The sequence below is a fragment of the Tachyglossus aculeatus genome, chromosome 24, assembly GCF_015852505.1.
Source record: "Tachyglossus aculeatus isolate mTacAcu1 chromosome 24, mTacAcu1.pri, whole genome shotgun sequence".
NCBI classification, from domain to species: Eukaryota; Metazoa; Chordata; class Mammalia; order Monotremata; family Tachyglossidae; genus Tachyglossus; species Tachyglossus aculeatus.
The window spans coordinates 16,772,253-16,788,394 of NC_052089.1; the positions used below are offsets into that span (position 1 = coordinate 16,772,253).

General features: G+C 39.2%; 1 protein-coding gene across 6 annotated transcripts in view; it reads right to left on the bottom strand.

The window, feature by feature from the left end:
• Positions 1-16,142, bottom strand: part of CADM2 (cell adhesion molecule 2) — an 861,189-nt gene that overhangs the window by 486,411 nt on the left and 358,636 nt on the right. The window lies entirely within an intron of this gene.

Here is a 16,142-nt window from a genome sequence, read left to right on the forward strand (position 1 = left end):
CCTAAGTACCATTTCAAGGTTTTTGGTTGGTGCTTTATAAGACACTAAAGCAGTAATAAGGAAAATAATATGGGCCATCATCTAGTTTTCCAAGTAACTGTATTCATCCTTCAAAACATTTCTAATACAGAAAAAATAAAATTCATAGATTAGGAATAATTCAAGTAGTTCTTCCATTCTACACTGTGGTCACTTAAAGGTTGCCTTTGTCACTCTTGGCATCCCAATTTTTCTGAAATTACTGGTTGAGGAAAACAAGGCTTAGGGGAACTGGGAGTCAAGAAACCTGAGTCCTGAAGGGGAAATGGATGCCCGACTCCAATACTCATAAACCCTCACTAGGAAAGCCAGCAATAATTAATGTGAATATACTCCCTCCAAACTGCAGGTTAATGTAGGTTTGAAAGCCAGGACAGATTCAATTACAGGTAAAGGACTGGAGGAGGAGAGAGAAAAAGAGGGGGAGAGAGACAGACAGAGAGAGTGTGAAATGGTTACTGAAGAATGTTAAAACATAACTAAGGATAATAAGACAACTTAAATAGAACAAGAGTAAATGAAGTAGAATTGTTGTCAATAAAACAACATTATTAAGAATTACAGATAGAAACATCATGACTTCGGAAACCTCAAGTATTTTTCTCATTTGATTTGCTGTGGGTAAATTACTTATAAAAGTGCAACTTTGCTTCTGCCAGGGTATGAATATCTTGGAAACGATTCATCCAAAAGCCATAAGAAGTTATACATGAAATAAGTTTAAGATCTGTAAGAAAATATTAAAGGAACGGAAAATAGAAAGCAAATGTCATAAAATACAAAACACTATTAATCACAGGATGATGGCCAGGTATTTTCCATCTACCTAGACGGCAGACAGGAGCAGAACTGCTTCTTTGTGAGCTGCTGAGAAAAATGGGAGGTTGGCTGACCAAATCTCCTTCCATGACAACTTTCAGTAGGAGAACCTACTTGTTTGGGATTAATTACAGGTACCTCTGCCTGCTAAGAAGAATTGCTTAAATAACTTCAGAAGATAGTCATGATCCTCTGAAAGGGTTTATGTATTTTTCAACTCTGCATTCATTTTTCAAACTGTAACTTCTTTCTGAGAACTTTTTTTCCTGATGCATTCTGTAGAGAAAATGCATTCTGCCTACACATGGAGTTAATTTAGAAACTTTGAATCACTGCTTGAGAAAGAAACTGATTGTTAGTCTGTCACAAGTTTCCATATTACCCATAATTGGAAAAAACAATTCCATTCTCTGGGTCTAGAGGGCAATATGCAAATCCAAATTCATCTTCAGAATGAAGTTGGTGATTTTCTCAGCATACCTATCTTTATTTTCAAGCTCCTTATATGACGGAGTTGAATAACCCCAACTCCTCCTCTGCAATAGCAAACGAACAAGAGATTGCTTTCTAGGCAGGTAGTCACAAGTAAGCAATTTCAGGGATCCTTTAATGAGGCAATCCATAACGGTTCCCTAACTAAATTCTTTCCCTAACCAAAGAGAAAAGTAATTTTAACACTCAGCTCATAAAAAGGAGCTTCATTCTTCCTGCAAGTTTAAGAACTTTCTGATAATCAAAAAAAAAAAAGTAGATAAAAAGAAAAGAAACCTTCTCTAGGCTTTTCAAAGCTGATAAGAACAGATCGTGTGAAATGCCAGACCTTGAGGATATTAAGGATTTAGAGGCTGTCTATACTATCCTTACTGCCTTACTCCTAAAGCATAAACCTATTGATGCACTTTAGAAATTGAATGTAACCGTTCTTGAGAAAGCCAAAGCTCATTCAGGAATTGTATACTTTCAAATCTTAAAAGTATAATCCCCATGACACTTTCAAAGCATGAGCCTAGGATTTTTCATTAAATTTCAAACCAAATAAAAGTATATTCACAATTACTTTCATCATATCACAAAGTTTCCATATTCTAGTCTTTATAATTTCATGGGGAACTGACCAATTTTTACCCCTAAATTGCCTGTAAAATGTGATATCCTTATTTTCATGAAAACTGGAAATTGTGGCAAATTGTCATTTTTAAAAGCTCATTTTCACATCAGAAAATATAAAAGTAACATTTAGATTTCACTTAGATGCTCTAATTTTTTTTTACCTTCTATCAAAGGTTGGTAGCTTTATGTGGTTTTCTAAATTGACCAATTAATGCTAATCCGTTTCTGTCTTATTGCTGCATTGTACTTTCCCAAGCACTTGGTATAGTCCTCTGCACATAGTAAGTGCTCAATAAATAGGACAATGAACGAATGAAAATTAGGAAAAATGTTAAAATTGTCTTCATGGAAAACAGTGTGTTTTTTCTTCTACACAGCAAATCACTTTTTCCTTGCTAAATTTGTGAAATTATTATTTTTTTTAGAAAGTAGATAAACTATCGGTCATGAAAGCAATTCCTTCTCTCCCTTATACCATGACAAAGGGAAAACACATGCATTTTTCCTATCCTATTGCAAAACTAGCCAGATAATTCATTACCGTCATGGGAAAGAAACTGGGCTTTGACTGCATCCTAATATTAGAAACAGCAACAAAATATTTATGTATTTTTTTGCCCCACTGATGGGATCAATCCATTTGTGTGCATATAAAATTCGGGACTGGGAAAAATATGAAACCCTAGATGTAAAAACATGCTCTAAAATTATAATGATGGAATGTAAGTGGGCAGGTTTCTTATTAAGGTACCCATTTTATATGGTTTTTAGAATCAAACATTGTACAAGTCTCAATTCCAACAAGGACACCCTTCATTTCTTAATATATGGATACATTATAATAATAAGTTCATATTTGCATCTGTTAAAGACAGCATGCTATATTGGGAAAAGCCTTCTTAATGCCAACCTTATTGGAATTAATAATACTCTCTTAGAATCTGTGTCACTGAGATACTTCTCAAGATGTCTTTTGTAATATGCTACTTTTATGAAATACTATTTTTAGCTTTTCCTAAGTCGCATTTCACCTTCCCCAGTATCATTTTCCTTCTCAGCCTCCACCTCTACATTTAGATGCAGTCCTCTGAAGGGCAAGTCTACACAAGTAAAGTGCGTTAAAACTGAAGTGCATTTCTTTTTATTGAAAATATTTTTTTCTCCCCCTTCTTATTGTTTGCAATACAGGACTTGCAACAGGACTTGGAAGGACAGAGCTATCTCTGCTGCTCAGAGCAGAGACTCAGATCTGGCTGATACCTGAGAAGCAAAGCCATATGTGTCCCTGTTAAAAGCCCCAAGAAGTCATAAGGCTGAGATTGGATTGTGACCCGGGAGAATCCTCTTGACCCTACTCTCCAACGGCACTGTGCATTGCTACACAGGAGGAGAAATTAACACTGAAATGAACATACATGGGTTTAACGAGTCCAGATGACAAATTTGGTACCACAAATATCCTAAGTTGCAATGTAATGACAGCTAAATCTTTATGAACAAGGTAACACTGATTGTCCCAGAATCAAAGAAATCTTTCAGGCATAATTCTAATTGTGTGATTCCATTGAAAGTCTAAAAGCACAAATCGAAAAAAATAGCAGAAGTGGGAATGTTTTGTTTCCTTTCAGAAGCTGAAAAAAGAAGTTGCATTTCCTTTGAAGTAATCACCTGTGGAGGAGCAACACGGCCTATTGGGCAGGACATGAGCCTCGGAGTCAGAAGGAACTGGTTTCAAATCCCAGATCTGCTACTTGTCTGCTCTGACCTTGATTAATAATAATAATAATAATAGCATTTATTAAGTGCTTACTATGTGCAAAGAACTGTTCTAAGCGCTGGGGAGGTTACAGGGTGATCAGGTTGTCCCATAGGGGGCTCACAGTCTTAATCCCCATTTTACAGATGAGGTAACTGAGACACAGAGAAGTTAAGCGACTTGCCCAAAGTCACACAGCTGACAATTGGCAGAGCTGGGATAGTAACTTAACGTCTCTGTACTACACTACTAAGTGCTGAGGTGAATGCAAGCAAATCAGGTTGGACACAGGCCCTGTCCCATGTGGGGCTCACAGTCTCAATCCCCATTTTACAGATAACTGAGGCACAGAGAAGTAGAGTGACTTGCCCAAGGTCACACAGCAGGCCAGTGGTCTGCTCCCCCTCTAGACTGTGAGGTCGCTGTGAGCAATGAATGTGTCTACCAATTCTGTTGTATTGTATACTCCCAAGCACTTAGCAGAGTGCTCTGCACACAGTAAGCACTAAAAAAAATGACAATTGAGCACTTACTGTGTAAAACACTCAATCACCTCTTTAAAGCACAAATTCATCTTTTCCCCTTGTACCTCACAGCTTTCCTACTACACCCAGTCTGTACACTTCACTCTTCTAAAACCAGCCTACTCACTGTACCGCAATCATCTCACTAACTGCAGCTGACGTTTCGCCCATTTCCTGCCTCTGGACTGGAAGGACCTCCATTTTCGTATCCAACAGGCAATTACTCTCCCCACTTTCCAAGCTTCAATGAAGGCACATCTCCTCCAAAAGGGCTTCCCTAAGTCCTCATTTCTTTCTCTCCCATGCCCTTATGCGTCACCCTGATTTGCTCCTTTTAATCATTCATTCATTCAATCGTATTTATTGAGTGCTTACTGTGTGCAGAGCACTGTACTAAGCGCTTGGGAAGTACAAGCTGGCAACATACAGAGACAGTCCCTACCCAACAGCGGGCTCACAGTCTAGAAGGGGGAGACAGACTACAAAACATATTAACAAAATAAAATAAATAGAATAAATATGTACATGTAAAATAGAGTAATAAATATGTACAAACATATATACATATATACAGGTATATAATCACCAACTCACCTTAGCCCCACAGCACTTATGTTCCTATCTCACTGTACCTCGCTCTCACCTGTCCCGCCATCGACCCCCGGCCCACGTCATCCCCCGGGCCTGGAATGCCCTCCCTCTGCCCATCCGCCAAGCTAGCTCTCTTCCTCCCTTCAAGGCCCTGCTGAGAGCTCACCTCCTCCAGGAGGCCTTCCCAGACTGAGCCCCTTCTTTCCTCTCCCCCTCGTCCCCCTCTCCATCCTCCCGTCTTACCTCCTTCCCTTCCCCACAGCACCTGTATATATGTATATATGGTTGTACATATTTATTACTCTATTTATCTATTTATTTATTTATTTTACTTGTACATTTCTATCCTACTTATTTTATTTTGTTGGTATGTTTGGTTCTGTTCTCTGTCTCCCCCTTTTAGACTGTGAGCCCACTGTTGGGTAGGGACTGTCTCTATGTGATGCCAATTTGTACTTCCCAAGTGCTTAGTACAGTGCTCTGCACATAGTAAGCGCTCAATAAATACGATTGATTGATTGATTGATTGATTGATCTGTAATTTATTCATTTACAATTAACGTTTGTCTCTGCCTCCAGACTAGGATCACTGTGGGTAGGGAATGCATTTGTTATACTGTACTCTCCCAAGCACTTAGTACAGTGTTCGGCAAATACGATTAATTGATTGCAAAGTACAGTACTAAGCACTTGGGAAGAGTACAATACAATACAATTGGTAACACGTTCCCCGACTACAATGAGCTTATTACAGTCTAGAGGGGGAGGCAGACATTAATATAAATAAATTCAGATATGTACATAAGTACTGCAGGGCTGAGGGATGGAGCCCGCTGTTGGGTAGGGACGGTCTCTATATGTTCCCGATAAATAAGCACTCAATAAATACGATTGAATGAATGAACAAATGCAGAAGGGAATGGGAGAAGAGGAAACAAGGATTTAGTTGGGGAAGGATTTTAATAAGGTTTTGCAGGTAGTTGTCTTCAGATATGAAGAGGGAGGGCATTCTAGGCCAAGGGCATAACATGGGCGAGAGGTCTGTAGTGAGACAGACAAGACTGAGATACATTGAGCAGGTTGGTATTAGAAGAGTGAAGTGTGTGGGCTGGGTTGTAGTCAGAAATCCAGCTGGTAGGATAAGTAGAGAGCAAGGTGATTGAGTGCTTTAAAGATGATGGTAAGGAGTTTCAGTTTGATACAGAGGTGGATCACCACTGGAAGTCCTTGAGGAGTGGGGAAACATGATCAGCAGATTGGACACAGTCCCTGTCCCACATGGGACTCAGTTTTACTCCCCATTTTACAGATGAGGTAACTGAGGCCCCGAGAAGTTAAGTGATTTGCCCAAGGTCACACAGCAGACAAGTGGAGGAACCAGAATTAAAACCCATGTTCTCCTGACTCCAAGGCTCCTTGATATTAACCACTAGTTCATATACTCAAAGTTGCCCACTTTGTTACAGCCAAGCCTTTCTAATCACTGTGCCTCATTAACTTCCCTCCTACTGACATCTTACCCACAGTCTCCCTCCTGCTTGGAAAACACTCCTTTTTCATATCCAGCAGGCTACTCTCTCTCTCTTCAAATCCCTTCTGAAATCATTGTCTGTCTCCACAGCTAGACTGAAATCTCCTTGAGGGCAGGGATCATGTCTACTAACTCTAGTGTACTCTCCCAAACACTTGGTGCATTAAATACACCCAGTAAGCATTTAATGAATAAGACTGATTGATATTATCCGGTGCTTTTACAGTTCTAAAATTGTAATATTATGCACCTCGATTCTTTGCTGACCTTTCTGCAGCCGAAAGCCATCCTGGAAACTTTCCCCATATTTACTTTCTCTGTGAATGAACTTTTTGGAAAATTCTATTATTTTTTATTTTAATTGCATTCCTCCATTGAGACTGTGCAAGGTAATTTTGGTTGGAAATAGGGCAGCAGGAAGAAATAAAAATGGCTCCACTCTTTAAACTCTGAAAATAGTCGATACAGATCTCAAGGGGGAAAGGATGTCTGATCATTTATTGTAGAACAATCCCTCTGAAGACTCTTTCACTTTGTCTTGCTGAAATTAATTTTTTTCAATCATTTAAGGGTGTTTGTGGTGGGGGGCGGGGGGCAAACCCAAGCTGTTGGTCTGGAGGAAAGAGCACAGTCCTGGTGATAGGAGCACAACGTTTTTGTTTCTGCAAGTAAGGTAATGCATGCTGGAGCAGCAATGTGGAGGTTTCTGACTAAAGAACTGTGTTGTGCTCCACAATGTGGACAGGACTGGAAGGAACTGCCCTCTAAACTGTAAGCTCATTGTGGGCAGGGATTATTTCTATTATACTGAACTCTTCCAGGTGCTTAGAACAGTGCTCTGCCAACAGTAAGCACTCAATAAATACAGTTGATTAACTGACTGAAAAATAGCTGGCTAATGAAAAGATGGCAGCAGTTATCAAGGCAACCTTCTGCTGGGTCAGAGGGCTCTAGAACAGCATCCTGCTACGCTGCAGCTACTTTGGCTGTAAATGCCACCTACACCTGAATAATCCTGTACATGCGCTTGATAATTCTCCATTGTCAGTATTCTCACTTACACTAGAGAAGTATATAAAACCAGCTTCTGACGATGTTTCCCTAAAGACCTAGGCCGAAATGGGCATTCCTCCTCCAGTAAATAATAATGAAATATTTTTCTGCATTTATCTTAAGACACCTACTGATGATTATGGTGTTTGTTAAATGCTTACTATGGGTCAAGAATTAAGTGCTGGGGAGGGTACAAGATAATCAAAGACACTGTCCCCGTCTCACATGGGGCTCACGATCTAAGCAGGAAGGAGGAGAACTGGTATCAAATCCTCATCTTACAGATGAGGAAACTGAGGCACAGAAAAGACCAAGTGACTTGCCCGAGGTCACACAGCCAGCAAGTGGCGAAGTCACTCAGAGGCCTGTGCTCCTTCCCCATGCCACACTGTTTCCTCTTCATTTAAAAACCTCCACAATGCAAAAGCCAAAGCTTGTACTTCCCTGGAACCCATCCACATTAATCCTATTCAACTAAAGCAATAAGCACTTTTGTTGGTGTTTGAAGCAGTGTGGCTCAATGGAAAGAGCATGGGCTTGGAAGCCAGAGGTCAGAGGTCATGGGTCCAAATCTCGGCTCTGCCAACTGTCAGCTCTGTGACTTTGGGAAAGTCACGTAACTTCTCTGGGCCTCAGTTCCCTCATCTGGAAAATGGGTATGAAGACTGTGAGCCCCACGTGGGACAAGCTGATCACCATGTATCCTCCCCAGTGCTTAGAAAAGTGTTTTGCACATAGTAAGCGCTTCACAAATGCCATCATTATTATTATTATCATTATTCATCAATATTTCTAATGATCCTGAATGGTTTTTTTAATATCATCAAACTAAGAATGCCAGAGAATATTGGGACTTGGGTTCCAATTTAGGCTTTGATTACGGCAAAACGACTTATTCTCTACATTTCGTTCATAGCTGCTTCACTTTCCAAATGTGTGCATCCTGTAGTCCTCTGCTCAAATGTGGACACAAATCATTTGCGGTTTTGAAGGTAAAGGAATTAAGTGATGATGCAATTGTGAATCTATTGCTTTTTAGGAGAAACAAGTTCACCTGATGAACAGACAGTTCCATTTAAGTGAACACAAAACATAATGCATTATCTACAATAGGAACGTCTTTCTGTATTTTTAGCATTCAGAAAGTTAAAATAGGACCGTCTCTATATGTCACCAACTTGTACTTTCCAAGCGCTTAGTATAGTGCTCCGCATACAGTAAGTGCTCAATAAATACGATTGACTGACTGACTGAATGAACATATTTATTCTGGTAGTTTCTCACTTGGTAGAAAAGTTAAAAATATTAAAATCAAAGGGGAAGATCAATTTACAGCCAGTAATACCCATTTATCTATTACAGGGAGATTGTCACCGTTTTAAAAACTTTGTTTCCAAAGAGAACCAACGAAACCAATAAATCAGCAGGAGGGAAAAATACTGTCTCACTGTTCCAAGAATGAAATCAGAATTTATTTTCAGATATTCTGTGATATGATTAACTGCCTCAACTATAATGTCACCAGGTTTTATGTATTAAATAGATAAGGGAATGCACAAAGAAAGTATGTCCCTTTTCAAATATACATGTGCACTTAAATCAATTTCTCTGTCGCTGAGTCAAGCAGAACAGAAACAAAGTGGAAAAAAATATGACTAAAAATAAACTATTGGAAGCAAAGCCATTAACAGTTACTGAGATTATCTTTATTCCAAATGTTCATTGTGAACGATAGATACTGTCTTCATCAAACGATGATTTGACATAATAGTTAAAAGGAATTAATGAAGTTTCATAGCACACTTCCATTTTGTAGATTTCCTTCAATAGAATTCCTGTCTTCAAATGACTAGCATAGCATGAAGGTCACTTTCTTCTTTTATGATTCTTTATCCTATACTCCCTTCCTTGTACAATACTATTAGAAATGTTCCAAATACCACTTAAATATAGACTAGAGGAAACAAAAATCCATAATTGATTCCTGAAAGGGCTTTATTCCTAAAAATAGCTTCCTCTGATGAGTTTAAAAAAGCAATGCTTCAACCAGCTGATTTTTGGGGACATGAAAGTGAAATTTTAGCACTCAATTTTTTTCCAGTATTGTTGCAGGTGTGAATACTGCTAGAAAACTCAAGGCCACTTATCAAAAAGAGCATCACAAGCTGCTTCAAGACTTGTGACTTCTGGCCAGGTTACTCAACTATTCCCTAGAAATGCAGCTAGGGTCGACTGCATTGGAAGACATCATTAAAGAATCGTACACACTGCTTCCATTTAGCCGTAGATCCTGTAAGGCTAAGCTCTGGGAGACTGCCTTCCACATTTGCCAAAACTGGTTTTGATGTTCAGGGATATTGGCAATTGGTATTTTGCAATTGTAAGGATAACTGCATCTTAATTGAAAGTCGAATGAAATTATTTAATCTCACCAAGTTTAGATTTCAGAGATCACAAATGAGGCCACTTTACTGTGTAACCATAAAAGAGGATCAAAATCAGCCATTTTGTTATTAGGATTATTAAAGGCAAAAGGGGAATTTAGAACTACATCCGGGATCTAGAGGAGAGTTCTATGGAGGCTCTAGTAGCCATGGATCAGGTAGAATAAAAGACTAAGCAAGGTCAAAGTAGGTGTTAAATGAGAACAAAAAATGGGGAAAAAATTGCTATTGGAAATACACAAGTTAAGGTATGCAGGATAGTGTTTATTTCCACTGAAGACTATGAGACCTGAGAACTTCATTAACAGACGGCAGAAGCAAGGAAATAAGGTTTAGATAAACCCCAAATTAAGTTGGTAATCTAATAAAACCATCCTAGCTTTATTTTCATTCCAAGTATATCTTAGGTAGAGAGAAATCAATTAACCAAAAGGGGATTTTTTTCAGCCTGGGTCTCACAAAAGCTAGTGGATAACTAACTCACAACTAACATGAAGCTCCAACAGTTTGACTTCATTTGGCTCTGCCCTTCAGAGAGCTTGGTTCTGTCCCCCTGGGTGCTGGAGTCCCTTTCAAAATTGTCCAAATGATTCTGGGGGCTCTCAGAAAATTCCAAATAATTCTGATGAGGGAGTTAGTCCCTCTGACAGGTCTGTGACCTTGCTTCTTAACAAAAAGTTGGTTATATTTTTGTTTTCATTGTCTTATGAGAAGTTATATGGAAATTCAGTAAGACAGAATGCATTGAGACTGTGAACCTATTAGGGACAGGGACTTTGTCCAACCTGACTGTCCTGTATCTACCCAGTGCTTAATACAGTGCTTGGCACATAGTAAATACTTAAATTCCATGTAAGACAAATTCAAAATTAGAAATCAAGGATTTTTATTTTCCATCCTGGGACCAAATCCTGAGGCTCCATCGAGTTTTCCCCCCCAACATCCCCTGAGAAGCAAACATTTTCCAATAAAGATAAAATATGATACACCAAATTATACATGAAGGCAAAACAGAGACAAAAGGCCAGATGAAGCTTAGTAGGCATTACAACAATTGCAATTGCACTGAACTGACATAATAATAATTATTATTATTGTAGTATTTGTTAAGTGCCTACTTAACAAACAATTCAGTTTAGAAGTGCTTGTGTCACCTGCACAGAACAAGCATTAGATAGGCACACCCTGACTTTGACCCATGCTCAAAACCTGATGCCATCTCTGGCTGATTAACAACAATCTTATTTTGCACCTACTTATCATACCCCATCACACTGTGGCAGTTCTCAGAGTTCAGAGAGACTTTAAACAAGAGTGATGGAGCAAGTACATGACCACCACCAACTATGAGAAGTGATGATGATCTACTGCACAGTGGCTCACAAACTATTTTTCCTTATCACTTGTGTTCCTGTTGGGGCAGAGGGTGCAGTGAGTGAGTACATTGGAAGGGGTGTAGTTCATTGTGATCCACATGCATAAATTGCCTTTTTTTTTGGACTCATTTAAAGCCAAAGTGACCACAGTGTGATGCCATTGCTATGCCACAGCCCCATGGACTATGGGGCAGGCAGTTAGTTACCTTGGTAGGTGCTGTGGTCTTTGCCACTCTCATTGGCCATATTTTCATTACTCCTCCTCTGCCTGCCCTCCTTACTGAATGCCCCAGGTAGTTCTTGGACCAGAAATCTCTACCAATGATCACATAGTCCAAAAAGGCATTTCCCAATCAATCAATGGTATTTAATAGAGATTTACTGTGTGGATTAGGGATTTAGGCCTCTTGATTCCCAGAGCTGTTCTTTTCCAACTTGGCCAACAGCAAGGCGGAGAATCATACCATCAGTTTTGTGTAACTCTGAATTCCTCAAGAGGTACATAAATCATATATGTAAACACGTGTGTGTGTGTGTGTGTGTGTGTGTGTGTGTGTGTGTGTGTGTGTGTTACGCATATGAGAAGCAGCATGACTCAGTGGAAAGAGCACGGGCTTTGGAGTCAGAGGTCATGGGTTCAAATCCCAGCTCCGCCAACTGTCAGTTGTGTGACTGTGGGCAAGTCATTTAACTTCTCTGTGCCTCAGTTACCTTATCTGTAAAATGAAGATTAAAACTGTGAGCCCCCTGTGGGACAGCCTGATCACCTTGTAACCTCCCCAGTGCTTAGAACAGTGCTTTGCACATAGTAACAAATACCATCATTATTATTACGAGAAATATCCAAACTTCCCTCACAAGCCCTGTCTTCTATTCAACTCCAACTGTCCTGAATGGCAATGAACAGTATTAGCTAACAAGACCTCTCATTTTCTTCAAAATGAGGCTCCTAACCTTAGGGCAATGAGAAACAGCACCTTAACCTTCATCTTTAACTACCTGCCATCAGGATCACCTTGGAGAGACAAAAGCCCACACCCTTCAAGCCTTTTCTTGCCTATAAAATAATTACATTATGTAATGTCAAGAAATAAGGCAAAATCAATCTTTGTTTTGATATTCATGTCATCATCCTGCTTAAACAAAAAGGGAATTATATGCCGTATTTACCCACATAATTGCTGCCCTTTTCAATTTTGTTTTTTTAAGCTGTGCAATTTAAATTACCCCATATTAAAGTCAAGAAACAAAAACCATGTGGTGGTGAGCGAGAGATGAGTAAATATGGCAAAATACCCAATCACCACAGACATCAGTAAAACACAGACGGGCTATTGATTTTCAGTCTCAACTTCAGACTAAAAAACAATGGTCCAAACTAGTCAAGGAAGATGAAAAATGACTCATATGTCTACTGAAAAACATACACTGAATACCAATACACATTGCATTACTGATAAGAAGTCTTAGAGTACATTTATCTTATGCAATCAATTGAACATCTCTAATAATTTGTTTCTCTTTTTTGCTTTAAAAAAATCTTAAAATAAGGACAAACTTCAAAATAGTAAATTAAGCATATGAAGAAATGACACAGGTTAGCTAGTAAATATTATGGAACACAAATGCTATCAATGTCCACATACTGCAACTGAACTGGCACTCAATTGAAAACTAAATAACGGTTATGTCTACACAAATGTAAAGAGACAACGTATATACAAATGTGGGTGACATAGCTAATCAGGAATTTTGAAAAATTAAATGCCTAAGAGAGCAAGTTTAAAAGGTTTTGTATGCCAGATATTTTTATTTTCTTCTTATGGCTATGGATCATTTTTGAAATGTACAAACATCCAGGAAGAAAATTACACCAACCTGAGTTAGAGTGAAATTAAGTTAGATAACGAAAATGCAAACAACTTATACAGATATAGATGCCAACACTTTTAATCAGCCTTATACTAAGATCTTCAAGGGGTTTGTTGTAGTTTGCATTTTTCCTTTCTTATAAGGATAGAAATTTATAAGGATCTAAGATCTGTGGGGTTCCTGAAAGACAGCAGAAACAAAGAAAATAAAAGCACAGATGGTGCTTTGTAGCCCCACAGCATTATGTACATATCTGTAATTTACTCATTCATTCCATCATATTTACTGAGCGCTTACAGTGTGCAGAGCACTGTACTAAGCGCTTGGAAAGTACAATTTGGCAACAGACAAAGACAATCCCTACCCAACAACAGTTGAAGAATGGAGTCAGGGAGACAAAATGGAGGGGTCAAGTGCTTCAATAAGGTGTGGAGGGCATGGATTTTGAGAGAAGGCAGATCTCCCCTTGAGGTACTGCTAGGAAAGATGGGAGAGATGAAGAAGGAGAAAAAGGAGAAAGGAAGTGGAGAGGAACAAAGGAGATTTTAAGGTGATCACACCTAATAGCTTCGATTTTCTCAATAAAGTAGGTAGCCAGGTCACTAGAGGCAAGAGATGGGGGAGGAAGGGGGTTTGAGGTGGGAATTAAACATCTGGACCAACTGTCAAGGCCAAGGGGTATGGGTGTCAATAAGGACGGAGAAATAATTTTGCCAGGCAAAGGAGAGGGCAGAGTTTAAACATGCAAAGAAGGCTGACCTGATAACTAGATTTCCAGCAGGAGCGCTCTGTGGCTTGTGTGGGGGTATTCCCGAGCTTACCTGGGTCAGTGGTACAATATCAATGAAGGGACAGGGGATGAGTGAGTTGAGTTTGGTAGAAAAGTTGGTGTTGAGGGAGTCAATTTGGTTATCAAGGGAAAGCAGTTTGGGTATGGAGGCAAAATGGAGCATGATGACCTGAGAACACCGTAAAAATATCATTTTCTAAGTGAACATAAGCAAACTTGAATAATAAATAGTTCAAAAATGAAAAATCAATCTTTTTCAAAGAAATAACTCAGTCTTAAAAAAGAAATCAGAATTTAAAAAGTGATGTTTCACCACATGTGTGGGTGTGGGACTAGGATAGGACACATTTTAAACATTTCAGAACTCCTGAGCCCAACTATTATAATGGGTGTCCCTGATTACGGTGCACATCTTAATGCTGTTTTCACCACACTTGTTTTGCTGCACCCACTGCCAAGGCTGCCTCACCAAATATTCTCTAGAACAAAAGTTATTGGGGCAAATGTGGGTCAGAATTGGATCTCAACTCTCCCCACTGCCTTTTCACTTTGAAAGCATCACTTAATGAATGGAAGAAATATAACACAAACCAATCTCGAATGCATGTTAACAAAAGGAATTTCACTTCTCAAATGTTTCATTCATTTCTCCTTCTTTCCAACTGCATGTTCAATTTCCTCATTCTTTTAAATTTAACACCAACCAAAATGATCGATCGAGACTATTTTTGTAACAAGCGCTGTTACAACCATTTCATGATTCTTTTCTACTGGGTACAAAGAGTTTTCCATTTGAATCTTTCGCTTGCCTCAGTTAAACTCTGTTCTTGACAGTTTCTAATCTGAAACCTGGAAAAAACAGACTATGTTTTTGCCAATGAACAAAGTACACTGAGCAAAGACACAGTACTGGTTTGGTGTGCAAAATTAAAGTTCTGTTTATTTGAATGTAGATTCACTATATGAGTTGACAAGCAACTGATCTTTGTCTTTTTCTATGTATATTTTTCCAGTCTCTAAAGTACATTTGAATTGAATTAAGCATTACAACATATACTAACTTCTGGAAAGATTAGTCTTTGAATTTATCAACAAAAACAATAATAATGATGATGAGTTGGCAGTCCAACACTGTGCTAAATGATGGACTATTATAAAAGAATCAGATTGGGTATAATCCCTGTTTCACTTTGGGCTCACATGGTAACAGAGAGGGAGGAGGGGTATTTTATCCCCATTTTACAGATAAGAAAACAGAGGCAGAGATAAGTGACTTTTAATCCCTTGAGGCTCAGTTCTGGGTCCCCTTCTATTCTCCATCTACATCCATTCTCCCAGATGATTCCCCAAACTACCTCTCCAATCCTGATGTCTCTCCTTCTCTGCAGTCTTGCATTTCCTTGTGTCTCCCGGACACCTCTACCCGATGCCCCACTGACACCACCAATTAAAAATGTATACACAGAGATCCTCTCTCATCTTCCCACCAAAACCCTGTCCTCCCTACCACTGTAGACAAAACCACTATCCTCCCCATTTCACAAGCCCATAACCTTGTATTATTCAAGACTCAACTCACTTATACAACTAATACATTCAATCCGTCACCAAATCCTTTTGGTTCTATATTCACAACATAGGTAAAATCTGCCATTTCCTCTCCACTGAAACAGCTACTACAATGATCCGAGCACTTTTATCCCACCTTGACTCTTCACTGACTTTCTTCACCCACATCTCTCCCCACTCCAGTCCTTACTTCACTCTGCTGCCAGGATGATTTTTCTAAAAAGAAATTCAGTTATGTCTACCCACTCTTCAAAACCCTCCAGTGGAAGACTGGCCACCTCTGCATCAAACAGAAATTCCTTACTATTGGCTTTGAAGTACTCAATCAGCCCATCCTCTCCTATCTTACCTCACTGATTTCCTACTACAACCCAGCCCAAAGGCTTTGCTCCTCCAACACCAACCTACTCGCTGTACCTTGACTCTATTTCACTATCAACCCCTTGCCCACATCTTCTTTCTGGCTTGGAACTCCCTCCCCCTTCATATATGACAGTCAGTGCACCACTCTCCCCACATTCAAAACACATATTAAAACCGTATTTCCTCCAAGAGGCTTTCATTCATTCATTCAATCATATTTATTGAGCACTTACTGTGTGCTGTGTACTGTGTGTACTGTGTGCTCTTGCGAAGTACAAGTCTGCAACATATAGAGACTAAGCCCT